Source organism: Pteropus alecto, unplaced genomic scaffold (genome assembly GCF_000325575.1).
Source record: "Pteropus alecto unplaced genomic scaffold, ASM32557v1 scaffold76, whole genome shotgun sequence".
Taxonomy (NCBI): domain Eukaryota; kingdom Metazoa; phylum Chordata; class Mammalia; order Chiroptera; family Pteropodidae; genus Pteropus; species Pteropus alecto.
Genome location: NW_006443138.1, coordinates 26,787,615 through 26,814,231, shown reverse-complemented (window position 1 = coordinate 26,814,231; position 26,617 = coordinate 26,787,615). Strand labels below are relative to the sequence as shown.

General features: G+C 41.1%; 1 long non-coding RNA gene across 1 annotated transcript in view; it reads right to left on the bottom strand.

The window, feature by feature from the left end:
- Positions 1–16,096: 16,096 nt before the first annotated feature.
- LOC112472251 overlaps positions 16,097–26,617 on the bottom strand; it is a 14,151-nt gene continuing 3,630 nt past the window's right edge. The window contains exons 2-3 of the long non-coding RNA XR_003043587.1: positions 23,123–23,170; positions 16,097–16,181 (exon numbers count right to left, since the gene is read on the bottom strand). This is a non-coding gene — a long non-coding RNA (uncharacterized LOC112472251). The remainder of the gene's footprint in view (positions 16,182–23,122; positions 23,171–26,617) is intronic.

The following is a 26,617-nucleotide window of genomic DNA, read 5'->3' as shown; positions in this document are numbered from 1 at the left end:
ATACAGGTCGTGCAGAGAAAGAAAGATGGCTATAGTCAGGGTCCCTCCCACACCTGTAGCTAACTTCTGCGTGGAAGAAACTCAGCATTTCTCCCCTTATGGAACCAGGTGCCAGGTACACATGCACAGATTTCCATTACTGGCAGTGTGCACTATCGTTCAACCTGTGTATAAAAGGCGCCACCGCATATGAGGAGGGCTGTGCCCTTGCTGGAATAAAGAGCTATGTCACAGTTCCTTATGGCTCCCCGCATTTTCTTCTAGCTGCCTGAGCCTCGTACGCTTTACCTCAGAACCACGAATCTCAGCAACACACTTGGCGTAGTCACAGGCAGGATTCCCAGATAAGGGAGCTGTCTGCCCCGCCGGAGGATGGGAAGTACAGGAAGGACATATGGCCCCCACAGAGTATGTGGTATCTCGTGGTGGTGGTATTGATGACCAAGACTCTACCTGAGCCGTGGGAGGCAGTTGATGGTTCCCAATAAGTATTGAGAAGATGCTCGGCTCCTTGGAGGTGCAGCTGCCAGAAAAAGCTTGAGCCGAGGCCAGCAGAGTGGGCTGGGTGCTTTTAATGGCTTTGAAGCAGAATATGGATGAAGCTCTCACAGAGTCCACACGGGTACAGAAGCTTTGGGAAAAGGCAGATGCCTTGGATGCAAGGGTGCAACAACTGGAAGCTGAGCTCCGAAGAAGTTCTACTTCAGAGTTGCCACTCGGCTCAAGGTCAGGGGAAGCACACCCTGATAGAATGGCTTACTGCCGCTGTGCAGACAGTTTGGAATGATGCCAGAGAACTCTCAGAGCATGAGTAAATGGCAAACGTAGGCTGAATTAGCGCAGATCATTGGTGAACGGGGCATGCGACAAGCTATGTTTAATTTGAATACACAGGGACTAGATGATGAACGGTTTATGATTGGCATGAGGGACCTAGTGTTAAGGACTGCCCCCTCTAATGATTTTAGCTCATTGGTTGCTGTTGGGTCTCCCTATGTGGAGAAACATATACATGAAGTGACTACAGCAATGGCTACTCTGTGGGATGTAGAGGGGAGACACCATGGGGCGGGGCGGGGGAGGGGGAAGCGTGGTGCACAGAAGTGTCCACATGGTAACTCTCAGACCCCAGAGGGGCGAGAAGAAAAAGACCTTGGGCAGGGTCCTGTTTGCGTGACCTGAACGCAAATATGGACTGATTTGCTAGCTGAAGGAGTCGATCCAGACAAGATAGATCTCCAGCCTAATGCGGTGTTATTAGAATTGTGGCGGCAGTTGAAACATGAACAGCAAGCAGTTCAAGCGTGGGCAGAAACCTCCTACTGAAAGAGCTAGATTCCCTGGACCATCCGCCTATGTAGATGGCTATTAAGGAGACAATATATTAAGACAAAAGCTGCGACTTTGCCTCTTAGAATAGGACTTTTGCCCCCACATCTGTATAAAGTGTATGTTTCTCCAGTGCCGGAGGATATCCTAGGGGTGAATGTGTTGCAAGGGCCCAATCTGCAGACCTCTCTGCTGGTGAATTCTGTCTGTGAGTCTGGGTGGTGAAAATTGTAGGGTGGAGACATATTCATCACCTGTCACAGGAAGTGCCAGAACAAAGGCACATTGTCAATGTTAAGCGATATCACTTGCCTGGTGGAATGATGAAATCGGGGCTATGATTCAGGCATTGGAGAAATCTCAGACTGTGCGCCCCATGCATAGTCCTTATAATGCCCCTGTGTAGCCAGTGAAGAAGGCCGATGGCTCGTGGAGAATGACTGTGGACTTTCGGGACCTGAATAAAGCGACTTTCCCACTGCATGCTGTACCATCCATCCATGATCTAATGGATCAACTGATTACAAGGCTGGGAACATACCACTATGTTCTGGATTTGGCTAATGCTTTTTTCTCCATAGATTTGGCTCCTGAAAGTCAAGACTAATTTGCCTTCACGTGAGAAGGAAGACAATGAACTTTTGTGGTACTATCCCAAGGCTACTTGCATAGCCCAACAATTTGCCATGTGTCGGTAGCCCAGGATTTGGCAACCTGGACCTGACCAGCAACAGTGGAGTTGTTTCATTATATCGATGATGTCATGTTAGCCTCTGCTTCCCTTAAAGACCTAGAGCAAGCGGTGCTGATGCCGGCGCTGTTTCAGCATCTGAAAACAGGTGGCAGTAAATGCAACCAGGGTTCTGGGGCCTGGCTTATCTGTCAGAGTCTTGGGTGTTGTCTGGTCGGGTAAGACGAAAGTTATACCTGATGCTATAATTGATAAGATACAAGTGTATCCACGACCCACTAAAGTTAAAGAATTGCAGAATTAGGTGGGCCTTTTGGGGTACTGGAGAGTATGCCCCACCTAGCACAGCTGACATGGCCATTGGATAGCCTGATCAAAAAGGGAGCTACTTGGGACTGGGATGAAACAGTAGAGAAGGCCTTTACCACCACTTAGCAGGCGGTGTAGCAAGCCCAAGTCTTATAGGTAATAGATCCAGGTAAATCCTTTGAATTGGACATGCGTGTAACAGCTGAAGGATATGGCTGGGCCTATGGCAACGTTCTTAACAAACTAGGACCCCAGTGGGTTTTTGGTCCCAACTATAGAAAGGCGCAGAGAGCAAGGACTCCCTAATAAAGAAGGAAGTAGCAGCTGACTGGTATGGCCAAAGTGCAGGTACACATCACTTACCCTAGCAAAGGCTGGTTACGCACATGGTACAGGCACCCAAAACAAGGGCAGTCCAAACCCCTGATGAAATGGGGTGCCTATCTGGAACAACGAAGTATCATAGCTACTAGCCCTCTGGCCATGGAATTACAGATTTTTTTTTTAATTTAATTTATTTTAATTAGTTTCAAGTATACAGTACATTGGTTAGACATCTATATAGTTCGTAAAATGATCTCCTCAGTTGCTCCCTCTCTCCCCTGACCCTCCACCTAGCCAACATATTAATACAAATTGTATTCCCTATGCCACGCTCCCATCCCGTGACCATCCATCAGCTACTAATTTGTATGTTTTTAACCTTTCACCGCATTCTCCCAACCCCCAAAACCCTACCCCTCTCTCCGTCACCAAATTGTCCACTATGTTTGTGAGTCTGTTTTTGATTACTTTGTTCTTTTTATTCCTTAGATTCCGCATGTAAATGAAATCACACAGTGTTTATCTTTCTCTGTCTGACTTAAATACCTTCTAGGTCCATCAAAGCAATATCTTTTTCCATCCCCTTCCTTTTAGTCTGGGTGTGTCTTTTAACCTTGTAGGCAGCATATTTAGGGATCTTGTTTTCTTAATCATTCAGCCACTCTATCTTTTGGTTGGAGCACTTAATTCTTTAATGTAGTTATTAACATTCTTTATTCTTGTTTTTGAAACATGTTTTTTCTTCTTAAAGAAGTCCCTCCAACATTTTCTGTAATATTGGCTTGGTGGTGATAGATTCCTTTAGCTTATTTTTGTCTGGGAAGCTCTTTGTCTGTCCTTCAACTCTAAGTGATAACTTTAATGGATAAATTATTCTTGGTTGTATATCTTGGGTCTGCATCCTGTCAAATATATTTTGCCAAGCCCTTCTGTCTTGCATAGTTTCTTTTGAGAAGTCAGCTGCCAGTCTTATGGGTGTTCCCTTATAAGTAATTCTTTCTTTTTTTCTTGCTGCTTTTAATATTCTTTCTTTGTATTTAAACTTTGGCATTTTAATTATGATGTGTCTTGGTGTGGACCGCTTTGGGTTCATCTTTTTTGGGATTCTCTGAGCTTCCTGGAGTTGTACATCTATTTCTTTCAGGTTGGGGAAGTTTTCCAACATTATTTCTTTAAATAGGTTTTCAACTTCTGGCTCTTCTTCTCCTGGTACCCCTGTGATGCGAATGATTTTATATTTGCTGTTAACCCATAGGGTCCTTATATTATCATTATTTTGGATTTTTTTTTCTTGTTACCATTCTGATTGGGTGTCCTCTGCTATCTCATCATCTATATCAGTGATTTGATCTTCTGCTCCCTCCACTCTGATGATTCTCTCTAATATACTCTTCATCTCAGATATCATCTCAGATAATGTGTTCTTCATTTCAGACTGGTTCCCGTCTATAATTTCTATTTCCATTTTTATGTTTTTTTAATCTCTTTGTTAAAGTTCTCACTGAATTTAACTAAAGTTCATTGAGCATCTTTATAACCAATGTTTTGAACTCTGCTTCTGTTAGATTACTTGACTCCATTATATCTGGATCTCTGTTCTGTTCTCTCATATGGTTTCTGTTTCTTTGTCTTCCCATTGTGGCTGCCTTTCCGTGTCTGTTTCCATGTACTAAGCAAAGTTCCTAAGTCTCCCGGTCTCATTAGTGTGGCTTTGTGTGGTAGGTGTCCAGTGGCACAGTCCTGAGAGGGGTTCAGTTGTAGGCCAAATTTAGCCTAAGCCTCTACCCATCCAAAGTCACCTGTTAAGATTCAGCAAGCAATCCACAGATGCTGTGCTTCAAAAGGCCACACCAGAAACCGAGGCCAGCTGCCTACCCCAGTGTGAGTCTCAGCAAGGAGCACCTGACTCGCTGAGGATATACCCAGATGTAGTTTGGGTGGGTCTGCAAGTTGGGGGAAGCAGGGTTTCAGGGAATCCTCTGGGTAGAGCAACCTCTGTTATCCAGTTTGATGACACCATTGCTATGGCAGCGCTGTGTCCAGCACACTGGTAGTGGGTAGGGTGCAACAGGAAACAATGGACCCCATTGGCACTTCTGTATGGAGCGAGTCTCCCCTCGGCCCTCACTCCGACAATGTCTCCTTGTAAGTTCCCGGTGACCCCTGCGCATAGCCAAATCAGCACTTGTGCTCAGAGCAAGCAGGTTTGTCACCGTGAAAATCCGCTCCTAGACGTGACCCATTTAAGAGGCTTCTGCTGTTGCTACCACTGCCGCAGGCTCTATCTCACTCAGCCACTCGAAACCGGGGCAGCCCCGTGTCCAGGTCCTGTCCTACTTTCTTCCACTGCAGGGTGTTTTCTGGATTTCTCCCTAGTTGTATAACTTGTTCATCCAGATCCCAGGCAATTTTTCCTTGCTGCTGCTCCTTGTTTCCATTACAACTTTGATTTGGTTGCCAGAGGAATGAACACAGCCTCTATCATCTGCACCATTTTTTCCCTCTCTACAGATGGTTTTTAAGCCCAGTCGAATTTACCACTGACAATACACTGGATGCTGAAGTTCCTACAGATTTAGAAGTGTCCCCCTACAAAGAAAGAAAGCTACCCATACCTGCTGAAGCGTGGTACACAGATGGGTCCAGTAGGAGGCAGGGAACCAAGTGGGTGGCTATATGGGTGCAACCAGCTACTGACCATATTTGGTATGATTCAGATATAGGTCAAAGCAGCCAATGGGCTGAGCTAAGGGCTGTATGGATGGTTACAGCCCATGAAGATGGCCCACTGACTATTTGTACCAATAGTTGAGCGTGTTTAAAGGTTTGACATTACGGTTACCTATGTGGAAATGGCAAAACTAGCTAGTGGGCCAGAGGCCCTTATGGGGGCAAGCCATGTGGCAAGACCTATGGGAAACAGGACAAGAAAAGGATGTCACTGTTTATCATGTTATGGATCATGTCCCCTTGGTATCTCCAGGAAATGATGAGGCAGATGTTTTCTCACGTGTGCAATGGCTGGAAAAGGTTCCTGCCACTGATGTGGCACACTGGCTCCACAGACTATTGCAATGCATGGTGCTGAAACAACAATAGAACCTTCCCCTGAAGTGGGAAGATGTCACAGATACCTGTGCTGAGTGTCCAGTGTGCAGATAGGTTACACCGCATCCTTGAAGCAAGTGACTAGAGGAAGGGTTCCATTAACCATGTGGTAGATAGATTACACAGGACCTCTTCCAAAAGCACAAGGGGCATCTTATGCCCTTATGGCAGTGGACACAGCTACCAGGTTGCTGTTTGCATGGCTGTGTGTGGCCATAGACCAAAAGCATACTATCCAAGCTCTCAAATGCTTATGTGCCTTTGATGGTAGACCATTAGTGGTGGAAGGTGACCAAGGTACTCTTTTTACCAAGCATGAGGTTCAAACGTGGGCCAAGCAAAGGGACATTCAACGGAGATGGCATGACCCAGGCAGTGGGCATGATTGAGTGATACGACGGGCTGTTGAAGCAGCGCCTGCAAGTAACTGTCAATCTCCCGGGACTGCGAAGTTGGGTGTCCCGCCTGTGGAATGTGTTGTGGGGCCTGACTGAGTGACTTCAAACTGGAGGCCCCTCCCCGGTAGAGCTGTTATTACATTGGGCCATGGCCCCAATTCAATTTCAGGTCACTACCACTGAAACTGTTGAAACCTGGCCATGGCCTCAATGATAACATACTCCTACTTGCCCCTACTTGCCCCTACTTGTCTAAAAAAGGGAGAAACAGTGCAATGGACTTGGCCATGAAAATTAAAAGCCCCACACTGTCGGTGTGCAGGCCTAAAGTCCATTTGGCGCTGAGTCTTAGCTCTCCTAGGAAGTGGAGCCTGCAACCTAGTGGCATGTTGTTGTTCCCTGTATTATTGTTGTGGCATATAGGTACAGAGTTCTGCCTTCCTGCAGCAATCACATGCCAAACCTCCAGTAGGTGTGTGGGAAGACCTATGAAGAGGTGTGGTGTGCAGAGAAAGAAAGATGGCCGTAGTCTGGCTCCCTCCCACACCCGTAGCTAACTTCTGAGCGGAAAAAACTTAGCATTTCTCCCCTTATGGAACCATGTGCCCGGTATGTGTGCTCAGGCTTCCATTACCTGGCAGTGTGCCACTACTGTTCAACCTGTGTATAAAAGGCACCGCCGCCATGCGAGGAGGGCTGTGCCCTTGCTAGAATAAAGAGCTATGTCACAGTTGCCTACAGCTCCCCACATTTTCTTCCAACTACCCAAGTCTCATACTCCTTACCCTGGAACCACGAATCTGCAGCACCACTCAGGTGATAGTTAAAACAATCTTAAGGATGGACTGTCTAGGGAAAGCACATGGACTAAAAAAAGAGGGCCCCGGATAGCTGGGAGGATATTAGCGTTTAAGAAGAGAGCGGAGGAACGGGAGTGCTCAAAAGATAACTAGAAATGTTGCTCATAGAGTTTGGCTGAGCCCCTTCAGCACCTGATTCCTTATTACCTTTGATTGCAGTGGATTCCTTTTAGAAGATGTACAGAAGATACCACAGGCAAGTGCACCATCTTTATTACAAGCCAGAACTTGCACCCTGGTGAGCTGTGCTAGGCAGTGTATGATCCCTGAGAGCAACAGTAACTTTGAGATCTTGCCTAAAGACAGACAAAGAAAGCTTCTTCTTGGCCTCTTTCCTATAAGTTTCCATTCTTCTCTTGATCTTTGGGGACTTACCTCTCCAATTCCCAAAGGAGGAAATAAATAAAGACATTTAAATAAAGAGAAGAATCAAAGGCTCCTTTCTGAAAGACTGGAGCAGAGCTGATGCTGATCTAGTTGCTTTTCCATCCAGCCCTGTCTTGATGCCCACTTAGGTTTCTAAGGAGGCAGAGAAAGAAGGGAAAGAATAAAAGGGATCTTAGGGACTGAAAAGAGGGCATGGTGCGATTTAGCTCATGTTGCTTCCACATATAGCTTATTTATTCCTCCTGGTAAAAAGCTCCAGCCTCTAGTATTAAGACCCTAGTGTGTATGGCTCAGAGCAGAAGCCCATTTGGTTGTTGTCTCACGTCTGAGATTCCATTCCCAGGAGTGGAGTGAAGAGGAATTCTTAAGCTGCCTGTCGAAATCAGAGTGTGTTCTTAATTATCAGGAATGGTGAAAGAAAAATGTGAGAGAGAGATCTTAGGGGAGCCAGAGGAAGCAAGATTTTTAGGAAAAAAAAATATGATTAACATGATAAAATGTGCAGAGAAAAAACATAAATTAAAGAACAGAATTTGCAAGTTTTCATTCATGATTTTTTGAAGAGCTATTTCAACGAAGCAGAATTGGAGACCAGATTGTGTGGACTGAGGACAGGGGATGAAGAGATGAAAATAGAGAGTATAGAAATCTTTTGAAGTATGGAGAGACAGTTATAGGAAGGGACATAGGGTGATGTTCTAAGCCAATTCATTAAGAAATTAAAAATGAAAATGATGTTATTTAGACCACAAGAAAAATTTTAGAGAAACATTGCTACTAATTCTCATTTGTTTTGCTTGCTCTAATCCCAGGACTTTTAGATATGGGAGGACATACAGGGCTAAGGTGTGACTGTCTTCTCCAGTCAGTGAAATTGGAAATCAGAAAATACATTTTGAATTTAAAAATGATTTCCTCTGCAAAACGGTACAACTTTTAGAAGATAACGCAGGAGAAAACCTACATGGCCTTGGCTATGGTGATGACTTTTAAATATAACATCAAAGGCTTGATCCATGAAAGAAATAATCAACAAGCTGGACTTCATTAAAATTAAAAACTTCTGCTCTAAGACAAAGTCAGCAGAATGAGAGGACAAGCCACAGACTAGGAGAAAATATTTGCAAAAGACACATCTGATAAACACTTATCCAAAATATACAAAGAACTCTTAAGACTCATCAATAAGAAACCAAAGAGGTAGATAAAAAAATGAGAACAAGACCTGAAAGGACACCCCACCCAAGCTGGTATACAGATGACAAATAAGCATATAAAAAGATGCTCTACATTATGTCATCAGGGAAGTGCAAGTTAAAACAACAATGAGAGAACACTACGCGCTTATCAGAATGGTCAAAATCCAGAACACTGACAACACCAAAGCCTGGCGAGGATGTGGAGCAATAGAAACTCTCATTCATTGCTGGTGGGAATGCAAAATGGTACAGTCATTTTGGGAGACACTTTGGTAGTTTCTTAGAAAACTAAACGTATTCTTACCATACAGTCCAGCATTCGTGCTCCTTGATATTTATCCAAAGAAGTTGAAAACCTATGTCCTCACAAACACTGGAACATGAGTTTTTATGCCAGCTTTATCATAATTGCCAAAACTTAGAAGCAACCAAGATGTCCTTCAGTAGGTGAAAATGGGTAAATAAACTGTTATATCTAGGCAATGGGTAAATATGGGTAAATAAACTGTTATATCTAGGGATATTTAGTATTCAGTTTTAAAAATAAATGAGTTATCAAATCATGAAAAGACATGAAGGAATCTTAAATTGCATATTCCCAAGTGAAAGGAGCCAATCCAAAAAAGCTACATACTGTGTGGTTTAAACTATATTCTGGAAAAGGCAAAACTGTGGAGACAGTAAAAAAGATCAGCGGTTGCCAGGGATTGGGGTGGGGGAAGGATGAATAGGTGGAGCACAGAAACTTTTTAAGGCAGGGAAAATGCTCTGTATAATACTCTGTATAATGTTGGATAAGTGTCATCTGATACATTTGCCCACACCCATAGAATCTACAACACCAATGTAATCTTAATGTAAACTATGGATTTGGGGTGATTATAATCTGTCAGTGTAGGTTCATCAATTGTAACAAATGTGTCACTCTTGCAGGGGATGTTGATAATAGGGGAGGCTGTGCATGTATAGGGGCAAGGAGTATATGGAAATCTATGTAACTTCCTCTTAATTTTTCTATGAACCTAAGACTGCTTTTAAAAAAAAATAAAGTCTTTAAAAAAAAGATTTCTCCAAAATATCCATGTACTTTATAGCCTGATAAGTTTGGCAAACTAGAGGATTCATTTTAGAAAGTCAAAAAGCAGTTTCTGTGTGCTGCTGTAACATTTGCTCTATGGTACAACTTCAACATGTATATTTAACTAATAAATAGATATCGGGTAGTATTGTTATGCGATACCTAGCAGTAAAAAATGATAGATATGGCCTCTGCTCTCAAAGTGGGTAGTGTCTAGCAGGGAAGAAAAACAGTTTTATAAGTAACATTAAAGAGTGATAAATGTTACAATAGAGGTAGAACACAGACCTATGAGGGTCCAATCCTGGCATAGGGGTCAGTGAATAACCAGGAGGAAATGATGATGGCTAAATTGAGATTGGAAAGATGAGCAACTTTGGAAACTATAAAAAATAGGTAAAAATGTTTATAATCTCTCTGAACATAAATAATTACTTGATAACAACTTATTATATTTTCTTCTGAACTTTCTTGATTAATATTTTTGGTTTGTGAAAATAAGTTACTAATAAATAATTTAAGAAAATAAAGTAAAAAGAACAAGGTTGAAAAAACTTGCCACCCATAAATATCTACCCATGAATGAACATTATTCAAAATATATCTACATTTATTTTTTTAAATAGAAAGAGAGGTAGAAATGTGAACAGGAGCACTTTTGTAAAAATAGAATCATACTATATATTCTACTTTTTAAGGAAAAATGTTTTAATTAGCTATACTTGTATTTAACAGCGTAAAAGAAACCAGTGAAACTAGCGAAGAAATTGGTGAACTTCAGTTAAATATGACATTTGCACAAGATCATTTTGATAAAATCCTTCCACATATAAAAAAATAGGTTATGAAAATGTTATGAAAAACATTAAAAGGTTAGAAGCATTGCCTATGTATGTATTTTTGGTTACTGATTTAAATTAGGCAGTTCAGATTGGGTAAACAAACGCTATTACAAATAAGGTAATTAGCACCTCTGACATGTCCTCTCTCCTCACAACTCCCTAATTTTGTTAATTATATTAATTTTACATGGTCAAAATTTATCAAAAATTTGTCAAAGTTTGCATTGCACATTGTCAGACTTTGTTCTATAATTATAATTTCTACAACTGCCCAGTTTTCATTCAGTATCTAATGGTTTCAGTGCTCACCACCAGTACTTTTTCAGATGTTTTCCCTTTCCTAAAATTTTATTTGTATTCATTTTTTAATATATAAAATTTTATTCAGATAATTCTCCCTTCCCCAGGTAGAATTCCTGGTGTTATCTTCCTAAGTTCTCTAAGATTTGAGAAATTCTGTTTTTTGGCCTTTATGTTGAATGACTTCTTGGTGGTTATAATTTTAGGTGCCATTTTTTTCCCTCAAAACTTTGTAAATATTGTTTCATTATTTTCTGGCATTCAATATTACTTTTGGACATCTGAAGTCAGCTTGACTTTTCCTTCTTATAGGTAAATTGCTTTTTCATGCCTAAATTTTTTACTTAGAAGGACTTACTAAGTGCCAAGCACTGTTTAACTATTTTTAATACTCGAGTTGTATTAATTTAACATTTTACATCATCTTCAGAATGCCTGAAGAATTCCTAAATTGCAGTAAGTTAAGAAGCTATACCTTGGTGTTGAAGTGTCTGTGTCAGTTTCCTGGAACCAGCTGGGTCTTCCAACCTGCAGATGTGACTCTTCCTGAATTTCAGGGAGAATTCTTGGCTTCCCTGCCTCAGGGACACTAAATAGCTTATGTCAAGTGGTCTTTTGCCTTCCTTCATGTATGTTATTTTCTCTGTAACTGCTTTTAGTTCTCATCTTTGTCTTCTATATTCACTGGCACTATCTCAGGCCTTTCCACTAACAAATACTTTCACATACAGTATATCTAGTCCATTTTTTAAAATCCATTTATTCAGTAATGATTTTGCTTTGCCTCTCTATTTGTTTCCTTAGCTCCAATAGCTCTCCTTTTTTCCCCTCTGTTCTATTGTTTTATCATCTCATCTTCGGACTTTTGTTTGTATTGAATTCATGTCCTTTTTTACGTTGTTTATTAGTGTGAAACACTTTTAGAGAATTCCTTCTTCTCCTTGGGTTATGATTTCTTCCACACTGGGTTCTTTGTCTATCATTTGCATGCTATTCTTTCTGTGCTTTTTATTTTCTTTCCTCCCTTCCTCCCCGCTCCCTCCCTCTCTTCCTTTCTCCCCTTCCCTCTTTTCTCTTTCTTTCTTCTGTAGTATGTTTGCATAATTTCCATGCCATTTCTTTTTATCTTGCTTATGCCTGAGCAACTTTATTCAGACCTCTGTTTGCTCTGGGTTTGGGGATGAGGCTGAGGATAGGTCTGAAAAATCTATATAGGTTTTTGTTAGATTATTTTGACTCATTTCTCTTCTGAGATTTGCTGTCATGGTGGATTAAATACGGCTCAAATTCTTTGCCATTCCTTCTATTGAGAGACAAAGCCTATATCATCTCCCCTTGAGTATGGGTTGGCCCTATGACTTGTTCTTATCAGTAGCTTATGGCTGAAGTAACATTGTATAACTTCCCAGGCTTAGCCTCCAGAGATATGCAGCTTCTGCTTTTGCATGCTTTAAATGCTCTCTCTTGGAAGCCAGCTGCTATGTAAATAATCTGAATGCCACGAGACAACCATGATGTGAGTTAGTCTGAGAGAGACAAACACTATGGTGCCAGACATGTGAATAAACCTTCTTGGACCTTCTAATTCAGCACAGCCACTGGCTAACCACCACGAAGGAAATGACCGTATTTGATGATGCATGGAGCAGAAGAACCACTCAGCTAATCCTTACTCAAATTCTTGATTTCCAGAATTTTGAGAAATAATAATGATTGTTGTTTTAAACCACTAAGTTTTGGAATGGCTTGTTATGCAGAAATAGATAACCAAAACAACTCTATAAATAGTTTTGTGTTCTTTTTTTTTTTAAACCACTTAATGATAAATCCTGACCATGTCTTCCAAATTAGTAAACATTCATGAAAATGTAATTTTTTGATGGTTGCACAATATTTCATTTTTTGAATGATAAATAAGGCTTTGATGAATATCTTTGTACATAATTCTTTGGAAATAGAGATTTGATTTCTAAAATTGTACTCATTCTTAAAGCTCTTGAAACATGTTGCATAGAGTTCGAGTTTTAATTCATCCAGCTGTGGAGATAGGCTTGCAAGGAGACAGTAAGTTTTGTGGCATATTTAAAGTAACAGTCAATTGCATTGAAATAAGAGGAAAGGAAATTAGTTCAAAAAGATGTCTAACGTGTGACCTTGGCTTTATTAGCAAAGGTCTTAAATTAACAAAACTGGTGAAAACAAAGTTTGTTTCAGATTTCTATGATATTGCCTTGGTACACGATATAAAACAATTTTGTTTAACTTCATGTTATTCTAAGTGAAAGAATACTTTACATTCTATAAACCCACTCTACATGGGTAAAAAGGAGAGACAACTATCTCAGAGAAAAGAAAACTGACTTTAGAGAATCTTCCTTTAGGGTAGTTGTTCTCAGTCATTAGTGGGCATAAAAATCAAGTGTGAACTTCTTAAGGAGGCAAATTCCCAATCTCTACCACCAGAGAGTCTAATTCTGGGAAGGTGAGTACAAATTTGCATTTTAAACATGCATCTAAGGGATGCTGTTGCAAGCTCACAATTTGAAAATATTGTCCTAGGAGAAGAGAACTAATATTTTTGTTGTTGTTGTAGCTGGGGTGAGTTTCACACTTTGGGCTAGTGACCATGCAAGAGATTTTTAAAAAAATTTATTTATTTTAATTAGATTCAAGTATACAGTACATTGGTTAGACATCTGTATATTTCATAAAACGATCCCCCCAATTGCTCCCTCCTTCCCCTGACCCTCCACCTAGCCATCATATAATGCTACCTGCATTCCCTCTGCCGTGCTCCCCATCCCTGTGATCATCCATCAGCTACTAATTTGTACTTCTTTAACCCTTCACCCTATACTCCCAGCCCCCCAAACCCTCCTCCCATCCATCCATCACCAAATTGTCCACTATATTTGTGAGTCTGTTTTTGATTACTTTGTTCTTTTTATTCCTTAGATTCCACATATAAGTGAAATCATGTAGTGTTTATCTTTGTCTTACTTAATACCTTCTAGGTCCGTCAAAGCAATATCTTTTGCCATCCCCTTCCTTTTCATATGTAGAGGTCTTGTTTTCTTATCCTTTCAGCCCCTCTATCTTTTGGTTGGAGCACTAAATTCTTTTCCATTTAAGGTACTTATTGATAGGAATGTAGTTGTTACCATTCTTTTTTCTTGTTTTTGATACATGTTTTTTCTTCTTAAAGAAGTCCCTCCAACATTTCCTGTAATACTGGCTTGGTGGTGATAAATTCCTTTAGCTTATTTCTGTCTGGGAAGCTCTTTATCTGTCCTTCAATTCTAAATGATAACTTTGTTGGATAAAGTATTCTTAGCTGTAGATCCTGGGTCTTCATCACATCGAATACTTTGTGCCAAGCCCTTCTGTCTTGCTTAGTTTCTTTTGCGAAATCAGCTACTAGTCTTATGGGTGCTCCCTTATAAGAAACTGTTTTCCTCTTGCTACCTTTAATATTATTTCTTTGTATTTAACTTTTGGCATTTTAATTATGATGTGTCTTGGTGTGGGCCTCTTTGGATCCCTGATTTTTGAGATTCTCTGAGCTTTCTGGGGTTGTATGTCCATTTCCTTCACCAGATGAGGGAAGTTTCCCATCATTATTTCTTCAAACAGCTGTTCAACATCTTGATTTTCTTCAGTTATGCCCATCAGATGAATATTTGGACCCTTAATAGTGTCCCATGTGCTCCTTAAATTATTTTTATAGTCTTGGCATCTCATCTCTAGCCATTCTGATTGTGTGTCCTTGGCTTTCCCGTCCTCTAGGTAGGGCATTTTAACCTTTTCTTTATTCACTTTATTTATTCTTTTGTTTATTCCATTGAATATACTTCTCATCTCAGATAATGTGTTCTCCATTTCAGACAGGTTTCCTTTTATCATTTCCATTTCCATTTCCATTTCCATTTTCTTGTTTTTTATCTCTTTATCGGAGTTCTCTATATTTCCCAAAAGTTCATTGAGCATCTTTATCACCAGTGTTTTGAACTCTGCTTCTGTTAGATTACTTGACTCCATTATATCTGGATCTCTGTTCTGTTTTCTCATATGGTTTTTGTTTCTTTGTCTTCCCATTTTGGCTGCGCAGGTCAAATTTAGCCCAAGCCTCTACCCCTCCGAGGCCACCTGCTAACATTCAGCAAGCAATTCACAGATACTACTTGTAGTTGCCTCAAAAGGCCACACCAGAAACCGATGCCAGCTGCCTCCAGTGTGAGTCTAGGCGCTGCTCAGAAAGAAGCACCTGACTTGCTGAGGATGCACCTGGACGTGGCTTGGGTGAGTCTGTGAGTTGGAGGAGGCAGAGTTTCTGGGAATCCTCTGGTCGGAGCAACCTCTGTTATCCAGTTTGATAATGTCACAGCTATGGCAGTGCTGTGTCCTGCACACTGGCAAGGGGGAGGGCTCAACAGGGAACAATGGATACCGCTGGCATTTCTGTACAGAGCAAGTCTCGCTTTGGTCCTCACTCCATTAATGTCTCCCTGTAAGTCCCTGGTGCCCCCTGCGCACAGCCAAATCGGCACTTGTGCTCAGAGAGAGCATGTCGGTCACCATGAAAATCTGCTCACAGACGTGGCCCCTTTAAGAGCCGTCTGTCCCTGCTGCTGCCGCTGTTGCCACAGCCTCGGTCTCAGCTGCTTGAGACTGGGCAGCCCCACGTCCTCACCCCATCCTACCTTCTGCCATTGCAGGGTGATTTCTTGGATTTCTCCCTAGTTGTATGGCTTATTCATCTAGATCCCAGGCGATTTTTGCTTGCTGCTTGCTCCTTGTTTCCGTCATAACTTTGATTTGGTTGCCAGAGAAATGAACAGAGCCTCTATCATCTACACCATTTTTTTTCTTCATGTGCAAGAGGTTTTTTTTATGCTTAATCTCATTGCCTCATTCAATCCTTTTAATTATTATATTCATGTTCCAGATGAGAAAACTGAGGCTAAGAGAGAAACTTGAGTAGCTCAAGGTCAAACACGGCTCGTAAGTACAGAGCAGAAATTCAAACATAGATTTGTTTTAATTTTGCACTGTACTTGGACCTTTCCCAGCAATAACCAGGTCAGTGACAGCCTTGGCAATGGAACCTAGGAGAGCTGGCCATCAATGTATGAGCAGATGCCTGGAGTAATTAAGCAAATAACTACTAACAACTTGAGTTTATCTAGTATTTTTCTTTTGAAAGGTTCTGTTAAAGAAAGTCCTTTCTGTAATTCTTTGTGCTTATGTTTTGGTTACCACATCATTAGGGTCCCAGATGTGTACCTCAGCAGAGGGCATTCAGCTTAGCAGAACAGAATTATTTGCTTTTGTCTACCATGAATAAGTGCTCCAGAGTCTGCAAAAGATAGAAAATAAAAACTTGCTGAGAACTCCATCAGTCTTCGTTCACCTTCTGGTATTACAGAATACACTTATTTTAGGTAACGTGATCCCTAAACACAAGCAAACTTCATCTGATACTCAACCCTCCCAAAAACTGTTCTGGAAGAAGAACTGGCAGAGGTGGACTTGATGAGAGACTACATGTTGATCTCCAATATGGTACCTTCTAGAGGGATTTTTGAAGGGCGATTTTGGCCCTGCACTCTGTTCCATAGAAGGTTACGTTGGAACACAATCTTCTGCCCAAAAAAGACGGCTCTGTTGCCTCACTCTAGACCCTTCTGGATGGGTGGATTGAGCAGCTGGACTCAATTGTTCATTGGCTCTCTGTGGTGTCAGTCTCCACTTCCATGGGATCAGCTGTTATTCAGTGAAATGAAAGTGGGAGCTGAAGGCCTTTCCTTTGAAGGGTACAGGCAGTCTAAGAGGGTAAAGGGCCACAGGGTCCTGAGAACCAGAAAACTCCTTAAAGTGTTGAGAGCAGGCCAGGAAGCTGGAAAGAAAGGAGTGAGGTAGAGCCAGTTACCTCAGGACATGGGCACCAGAGGACAAAAATCACCTCAGGACCAGGGGGTTCAGGACAAGTCAAACTCTTCACTGTTTTCTCTAAGATTCATGAATCCAGATACTTTTCTTTTGAAAAAGTCACTTCCTTTATGCCCTTTTTATTTTCTTACTTCTGTCATTACTTCTTTTCTGTTTCACCTGAAGACTTGGTAACGTTTCTTTGAGAAACATCAACCTATCTAAGCCCACCCCCAGGGGGTCCAAGAGAAGGTTTCTGTGGGATGGTTGGTTTGCCAACAGGAGGGGCTTGGTGGTAATAGTGAGGAGAAAACCCCAGGGAGATGGTAAAAATGGATAGGAAAATACAGTGTAAAACTTTAATATCAGCCGATCACTAACACTGCCCTTGCTCCACCAGAATCTCAGGCTTGCAGCTTGGGGTCTTCTCCTCACCCTCTTCTCCCTTAGCTCCTGGAAGCAGAGGTCTCCTTGAGTGCTCTGTCACGTATAGATAGTAGCTGGGTGTCCTTGACCTTCCTCTGGTTTGCTCTGGGTCTGTTGTCAGGGGACTCGGTGACTTACCTGATGATCTTCATGGAGTGCTTGTGGTTCTTGGAGTGGCGGTCAATTTCAACTTTGTCCATGGGCACCTACCCTCTGAGGAGAAATTGGGTCTCTTTTTGGTCCATCCAACAGTATTTTCTCTGGGAAGGACATCCCATCCCTCAGCCCAACAGCTGCCCTATGCTTCCTGCACCTCACTGACCCATGAGCTCCTTCCATGAAGCCTCAGGAGCAGATGAAGCTCCTCTGAACCATCTTTGTATACCTTGCCTTCGCTGAAGGGCTTGTGGCCAGCATGCTCTTTTTCCTCAGTTGCCTTTTATGCCACATTGACAAGAGAGGAGGTGAAAGGATAATGATGTCTGGAGGTAAGACTGCTTTGCTTGCCTTGTGGTGAGGGCTGGGAGAGTTTGTTCCCAACTCACCAGCAGCTTTCTGTCAAGCGTGAGGGTTCTTGATGCCTCTCATTTTTAGGTTTGCATGTTAGTCACAATTCAGGGACAACAGGAAAAGTCCCATGTCCCATATTTGTAAGTCAGGCCATCCTAAATCATTCCTCTAAATTTGGTTTAAAAGAATTCTCTTTGGTCATTTTTACATAATGTGGAAACAAGGAGCAGGAAGCTAATTTTACTTATATAGATTGTTACAGTTGTCCTTGAACTTGGCCATGGAGTTGGCAGGATGTTTAGCTGAGATCCCCTAAAAGTGTACTGTAAGATGACATCATTCTCATGGAGACAACCAGGAGCTGGAAGGTAGGGACCCAGGAAGCTGACTGTGGAGTCATTCCAGCTTTCGAGGATCTCACGTGACCATCTCAGACAGGATGTGGAATAGAACAAGGCCCAGGAGTCCTGAGGCCTGGAGCCAATGAGTACTGGTAGAATCGAAAGCCTGAGCTTCTTCTTCCTTAGTGTTTAAGAAACGTATTTGAAAATGTCAGTTTATCTCAGAAGGCTAAGGAGAATCCAAAGCAAGGGAGTGTTTTTGTTTGTCTTCAATAAGAGAATTTTTAATAGATCCATAGGTACACATAATATTTTAGTTATATACATGATCATATCTTGCTATAGAGATGTCCTATGTTCACAACAACATTCGAAACCTGAAATCAAGACACATTGTCTGAACTGAATGATAGTGGTGCAGGATATCTGAGGTTGGGACTGTCCTGGAAGACCTAGAGCTTGTGCTCATTGTCTGCATGGAGGACAGCAGCTCCTCTTGTCCCTGCTGGGCCCCTGGCTGCCTGCACGGGGATTTGGCAACCACCGCTAAAACCCAACACCTGAGGGCTAATGGGGCCTTCGTGTTACCTAGTCCATTTTTTAGATGGAAAATGTGCAGCCCCAAGGACATGTCTTGTCTACAGTCATGGTTAGCAAGATGTTTAGGTTCCACCAGTGGAGTGCACACAACTGTCTTGAGGAATTTTTTCTGTTTTTCACTAGTTGTTTGTAATGGTTGTCATTATCTCTGGGCTGTGATAGTATTTTAAAGTTTACAAAACACTTTCAAGTACATGGTCTCACTTAACCCTCTGGACATTCCTGCATGGTGATGTATCAAGAATGCATCTGGCTATAGTTAACAGAAAACCCAACTGCAACAGCTCAAACACAAAGAGGGATATTTTTCTCACATAGTAAGATGTTTGCTGGTGATGGTTCAGTAGCTCAATATCAGGGCTGACGTTATTGTGATTCTTCAGCCTTCACCCTGTGGTCGAATGATGGCTGCTCTAGCATCAGCCATCACATACGTTTTCAAGGCAGAAATAAAAAGGAAACAGAGAAGATGTAGCTTCCCAGAGCCCTGGGGAGAATTCTGCTCACGTCTCATTGGCTGGAAGTGTGTCACATGGCCACCTCAGGCTATAGAAAGCCTGAGCAAGTGAGCATTTTGCCTGGAGCTTCGCACATTGCTAGCCCAAGCAAAACTGGGTTCCATTACCAAGGCAACCAACAGTGCCAGCCATCAGCTGGGCTACGGGCCGCTCTTTTCCTCTCCCTGTCTGACAAGCAGTGAAGTTTGGCTTTGCTGCATTTTCTCCTCTTTCTGCACCAATCTACAGTTGACCTCTGAGCAACAAGGGTTTGAATTATGCAGGTCCACTAATACATAGATTTTTTTTCAATTGACCCATGCAGTTCAAGCCCACGTTTTTTGATGGTCAGCTGGTGGTTGGAAATCCATGTATGGGAGGGCTGATTTAAGTTATATGTGGATTTTCAACTTTGCTGGCAGTTGGCATCCCTGACCTGCACATTGTTCGAAGGCCAACTGTATTTGTATAATAACCTTAATTTCTCCCATGATTACAAAAGAAGAAAATGCTCATTCTAGAGCCTTGAAAAATTCAGAAAAGACTAAAGAACAAAATTGTCAACAATCTCATACCCCAGAGATAATGACAAATGTTAACGTTTTAGAATGCTTCTTTCTTGAAAATTTCCCACACATATATAAATGATATCATATCAGATATTAAGTATTGTACCATGCTTTTTTTTTTTTTTACTCAACAGCATATTGTATTTTCCCATGCCATTAAAATTTTTCAGTCATTATTGTTTGTGCTCACTTTGGCAGCACATATACAAAGTCATAATTATTTTTTATATTATTATTTTTTTGATCACCAAAGTATCATAAACTTTTTAAAAAAAAATACTGATGTTTATGGATATTCCCTATAGTCTCATCTCAAGAGAAAACCACTACAAACAGCTAGCAGCTTTCTCAGAATTTGCTCAACAATTCCCATGTTGTTGAACATTTAGATTGTTTCCATTATCAAAGATAACATTTTGACAAATATCCTTGTACATAGATTCTGACTATTTCCTCTGTGTAGATTCCTAGAAGTGGAATTACTGGGTTAAAGGGTATAAACATTTTAAAAACTCCTGATGCATATTGCCAAATGGCTTTCTGGAAGGACTGTACCATTTATACTCTGACCAGCATTTTATGAGCATGCTCAACTTACTCCAACCTCACCAGCATTTCTGAACCACTTTCAGCCCTTTTGCAAGAAAGCAATGTGGCTTAGCAGAAAGCATGGCAGGCAGAGGTTTGACTAATTCTGACTAGCAGTCAGAAGTCTTGGTTTTAAGTTCTGACTCCACCAGGACTTGTGTATGACCTTGGGCAAGTCACTGCACTTCGTGGTTTAGCTCAAAAACATTGTGTACTGTAGTAGACATTGTTGGTTGTCTGCTAGTAATTATTTCCCCTTTACTCCTTTCTAACAGAATCCTGATTTGTTCAGATAGCACCCTCCTCTGTATAACTCAGGATTTTAGAGGATGCTGACTTCATCCCAACCTGGGCATGTAGAACTGATTAATTTAAGCAGTGGTTCTCTAGTTTTTTGGTCTTTGGACTTCTTTACACTCTTAAAAATTATTGAGAAACCTAAAGAGCTTCCTTTTTATGTAAGTTATATCTATTTGTACTTATCGTATTTGACGTAAAACTGAGGAATTTTTAAACTATTTTGAATTAAAGATAATAATAAGCCCAGTGTATGTTAACCTAAATTGCATATTTTAATGAAAATGGCTATGTTTTCCCAAACTAAAAATATTTAGTATGTTGAGTGGCATTCTCTTACATTTTTGCAAGTCTCTTTTTAACGTCTGGCTCAATAGAAGTTAGCTGGATTCTCATATCTGCTTCTGCATTTGGTCTGCTGTGATTTCACATGGCATGTAGTCTCTGTAGAATTCCATTGTGAGTGAATGAGAGAGAAAAAGGCGATGCTCTTATGAAATAGCTTTGGCCTCATGGACCACCTGCAAGGATATCAGGGACCCCAGGGGCCCCAAACCACACTTTAAAAACTGACATGGTGATGCCATTGCCCTTACAGTGACAGTGACTGGTCCAGGAGTAGGCACATAACATTTTGACCCATGAGGTATTAGGAGAAACTGCCAGCAGACTCCGGGAAAATTCCTGCTCCCAAAGAAAAATGTAGGAAAGATGTGTTCATGTCTGCATGTGCCATTAGGAAATGCCATGGCTGTTTTCCTGCCAGCCCGAAGATGAAACTAGCACATGTGGGAAGGCTGAGCCAAGGATGGCAGGCCAACAAAGCTGGTGTCCTGTGAGGCAAAGCGTGTGTCTTAGAATCTGCACTCACTGTGGGAGATAAACATGGAGCCAGAGAAGGCATATTAACCATAGAATTTGGTGTGAGGAAGTGGAGGCACCCTCAAATGAGGAATGGGTGAGCTGAGGAGGTGTGACAGCAGGCAGTGAGGATCAAGAGTTCTGCTGTTCAGGGCTGCAAAGTGGAGATGCTGCTTGTGGCTGTGAATTAAGTGATCCAGCAATTTTCAGTGTAACCTTGGGCAAGTATAGTAAGTGCATGCCCATTGAGGGCTTAGTATCAGCAGAAGGGATGGAAAATTAAGGATATTGATGTGTAGGTGTGTTTTGGCTATCTTTGTGGCCGTTAGTAAAGTCCTCTAAGAAAGAGAGAAGCTTATGCCATACAAAAGCAGAGAAGCAAGCAGGAATCTTATATTAAGGAGATACCAAGGCCCAAAAAAGCCTTACTGGCTAGGACTCTCTCAAACCATTTCCTTTAAGCTTCTCCACCTGATACTTTGGACAGCATGTGGGCAAAATCAGCTTTGTGGTGAGGATCCCCTGCCTGAGAATATTATATAGATTGCCTCTGGACAGAGGTCTGTAAACTATGTCCAGGGGAATGGGAGAGCACAAAGGCCATTCAGGGGACTCAGGGATTATATCTAGAAAAAGTCTTTGACCCGTGGTTAATATCCCATGGAACTGACCATGGGATATTTGCTGATATGACCATCAGTAAACTGATGGAAGTTTACTAAATTTTAAGAGAATCATATTGCCACAGAAACCCTAGTCTTGGCAAAGTAGAGCCATGGTTTCTTTTATCTGTAAGGAAGTCCCCACATTTCTGAACCTGTAGTTGCTAAAGCTTTGTACCTTCTCTGATGGTATCAAAGATCCATTTTTTTTCATGCCAAGGATCTATCTCCAACAGACCTCTTTGAAAATGTGAATACTTCCCAACATATGGCAACAATATGAGTTAATTTCTATGTACCAGATATTTTACATACATTATCACATTGAATCCTCACAATAACCCTACAAAATTGATATCACGATTCCTGCTTTGCAGATGAGGAAACTGACAATTTAATGAACTCACTGGATTATTTCTGCCTTCAGAACCTGGTTGATTTACTCCACCAAGCTGCCAGCTGCTAGAACTTTTGTCTGTATTTAGTCATCTTAGTTTCAATGGTACAGAGGGCCTACCAAGGACTCTGGGAACAATGGGAGCAGAAATGAAGTCTTCTGATCCTACAGAGCCTGGAAATGATATCGCCCTTTCTAAGGTAAATGAAATTTAATGTACAATAACATAAAACATTGATTCTGATTTTCTTAAACAAAAATGAAATTTTTTATCTCATTACAGAAAGTCCACAGGTAGGGCAGTTTTTAGGCAAGTAGGCAGGAGGGATGTTTTTGGTTGGAAGAAGGGAGTCCAGAGTAATTTCTTGAATCACATCATACAAGTTGCTGTGTGTGCTGGCTATTCCAGGGAGATGCTGGCATTCATGACTACGGCCAGTGTTCTTAATAACTGCTGGGCACCTGTCACTGGTCCCTATTTCCATCAGCTGACCTACCTTCCAAAACTCAGGGAAGATTTATCTCCAAGAAACCCCTTGATTAACCTAAGCCCCTCTAACCTCTCCATACCTGCTCATAGCTCTATAACCTCTCAGTGCTTCTACAGTAGTCCCCCCTTACCTGCAGTTTCACCTTTCACGAGTTCAGGTACCTGCAGTCAACTGTGGTCTGAAAACATTAAATGAAAAATTCCAGAAATAAACAATTCATAAATTTTAAATCGTGTGCCATTCTGAGAAGCATGATGAAATCTCACGCTGTCCAGCTCTATCCTGCGTGGGACGTGAATTATTCCTTTGCCCAGAGTCTCCATACCATGTATGCTCTGCACCTGCTAGTCACTTAATAACCATCTAGGTTATCAGATCGACTGCTGTGGTATCTCAGTGCTTGTGTTCAAGTAACCCCTATAGTAGCCTAAGACTATATCACAATGCCTATGTCAGTCATTCACCTCCCTTCACCTCATTATGCAGGCCTTGTATCATCTCATATTGCCCCAAGAAGAAGGATGAGAACAGTATAGGAAGCTATTCTGAGAGACAGGGAGAGAGATCACATTCACAGCACTTTTATTATAGTGTAGTTACTATAATTGTCCTATTTTATTATTAGTTATTATTGTTAATCTCTTATTGTGCCTAATTTATAAATTAAACTTTATCATAGGTATGTATGTATAGAAAAAACATAGTATACATAGGGATCGGTACTATCTGTGCTTTCAGGCATCCACCGGGGGCTTGGAACCTAAGTAACCCCCTCTGATAAGGAAAGACTACTGTATATGTAAAAGTAATTATGAACAAGCATACAGAAAACATGTTTATTACAATTTACCATAAATTTCTTTTTAGAATGACAGAACTATGCTGTTGCATCTGACCCATGGGTGTTTAGCCCTGTATCCTGTTTCCTCCAGCAGCTCCAAATAATGATTTCTCAGAATGGCAGAGAAGGAAGGAACTTGGAGATCATCCAGTCCAAACCCTCATATTCAGGTGAGGCCCAGAGTGGGAAAATGACTTGTCTGACTTTTCACAGCAAGGAATAAAACCCAGGTCAGGACATATTCTTTTGGCTATTAGCTTCACAGGAACCCTAAACATGCCCATTATCGCAAATGATTAATTTAATTTACTTATCTAAATTTTTTTCCAATCCTAACCATATTATCAAGCTATATTAACTTTGGCTATAATGAGGTCTATAACTTTATCACTTTATGGTTAAAAATGGGTAGCATTTATTCATTTAAAAAATTTCCAGAACTTTTGTAACTTTTGAGAAAGGAGCTTACATTTTAATATTTTGAGATTTGCTGAATAAAGTTTATATTTACCCAATTTACACTTCAGTATTTTGCAGACTTTGTTCATACCATATCTCTACCTTCCTAGTGTGCACTTTTTTTTTTAGTCTTTTTAAACTTAGGGCAAGATCTGGGCTGATCTCAAAGCATAATTCATTTTAAAGGCAGAAAAAGTCTTCAGGACTTGATACCACTGTTCTCTAGTATTGGTTAAGTGTCCTTTCTCATAAATTTTACAAGAGAAAGTTTACTTAGTATACCTATAATACAATTTTTTTGTACAAAAATTATTTTGAATACAGTTTTCTTGAAGAAAGTTACTATACGTGGTGACATTAATCTGCACTATAGTTGTCTTCTGGAAATGGTCCTATTATCTCCCCCACTTGTCTTATCTTCCTGGTGAGACTGATCACTGGTAGAGGAGGGGGCATATTTCTAATAATTCTAATGCTGTAGTACTAATAGTGGTCTGAGCACACAGAGGGCACTTAATGAATGTTTACTGAATGAGTGGATCAAACAAATGGGTGCAACCCAGTGAATGAGACTCTCCTTTCTTTATGGTAAGGAGGAGCAAGGCATAAAAAATATACTAATTCCAGAAACAGCAACGAGAATACCATTCCAGTAAAGAGTAGAAAAGACTTGTTTTCAGCTAATATCTGCCAAAGTTGGTCCAGGAAAGAGGACAGCAATGACCATTATTTCTCAGAAAATGTTTTTGTCTAGACACGGATGCGATTGCCCTGGGAAACAAAACCGCGCAAAAGTGCAGAGGCCAGGGGTCCTGCTGCCCACCTTCTCCTTCCATGGCCCCAACCTTCTATTTCTCTTCCCACACTACTGGACAGCAGTGTACTCCAGAGTGTGGTTCAGATTCCAAGAATCTTTGGAACTCGGGAAGGGCCTGAGTCATTAGGACAGAAAGAAAGGGAGGCAATATCCAGAGGCCTTGAATGTCGTCACAGTGTGGAGCTTAACACGTTATGAATTCCTCCTTTTCTTGCGAATAAAGAGAGGCCAATATGGCTCATCTGGAGAAGTGGAAACTTCAGAAATCAGGTGTATGAAACTTTGGGAGTGCTTGAGGAAAATCTTAGCAGATACTCTTTGGAGCACATATCCACTGATGTGAAATTTTCCACAGAAATAAATTTGATGGAGGCTGTATACAAGAGGCCAACGAAGAGAACCCATTTATTCAATTTAGTGAGGTCTGAGGGAAAGAAAGAGTCATTTTGTTGGTGTTTGGTTAACACTGGATGTTAGGTTTAGTTCTGATTGTTCAATAAGTTGTCTTCTGTGTATATGCTATCCATGTGACTATTTCCTGAGAGATTTGGTCATTCTGCTCATCTTAAGAAGGGCAAATGAGCATAAAAATCAGGGAACAATCTGGACTAATTCCTAAGAAAGCCTCAAATGTTGAACTAATCTAAGGTAGACCACACTTCGCTGCAAAATATGGTACTTGAGACAGAATTTGATGTATAGATTGAGATGGAAAAGGCTGGACTCTTCAATTTATTTGTATTTATAACATTATGACTGGTGCTAATTCTTTCCTCCCTTCCACTTGCAGAGGGTTTGAGGAAATTAAGGGTGTCATTTGCCTTGAGGCTGAATGGAGGGGAAAGTAGTGAGGGGCAGAACAGAGCCAGCACTTCCTTGAGTTCAAAGAGGAAGACTATGCTTATTATAATATAATTATAGGAAATATTGGGGGCAGCACCAACCACTGCCTCAGAGGCTCACATATGGGAACCAAACGTAGTTCTTATGAGGTTTGAAAAGCAGTGTTGTGCCCATGTAGTTAGTTAGAGTTAGAAGTGACCTCAAATTATTTAACTCTTCTGGGCCCCAATTTTTTCATCATCAAAATGAGGGAGCTACTTGGGATTATTCATTCTCTGCCCAAGTTGTACATTGTATCACCTGAGAGTTGTAATATGGATACACCTCAGATGAATGATTCAGAAATGATTCTGGATTTAGAACCCAGAAATGACTTAGTTAGTTAGAGTTAGAAGTGACCTCAAATTATTTAACTCTTCTGGGCCCCAATTTTTTCATCATCAAAATGAGGGAGCTACTTGGGATTATTCATTCTCTGCCCAAGTTGTACATTGTATCACCTGAGAGTTGTAATATGGATACACCTCAGATGAATGATTCAGAAATGATTCTGGATTTAGAACCCAGAAATGACTTAGGTGGAACCCAGGCATCAGTATTCTGGTAAAAAAAAAAAAAAAAAAAAAAAAAAAAAACCCCCAAAGTAATTCCATTGTGCTTCTCTA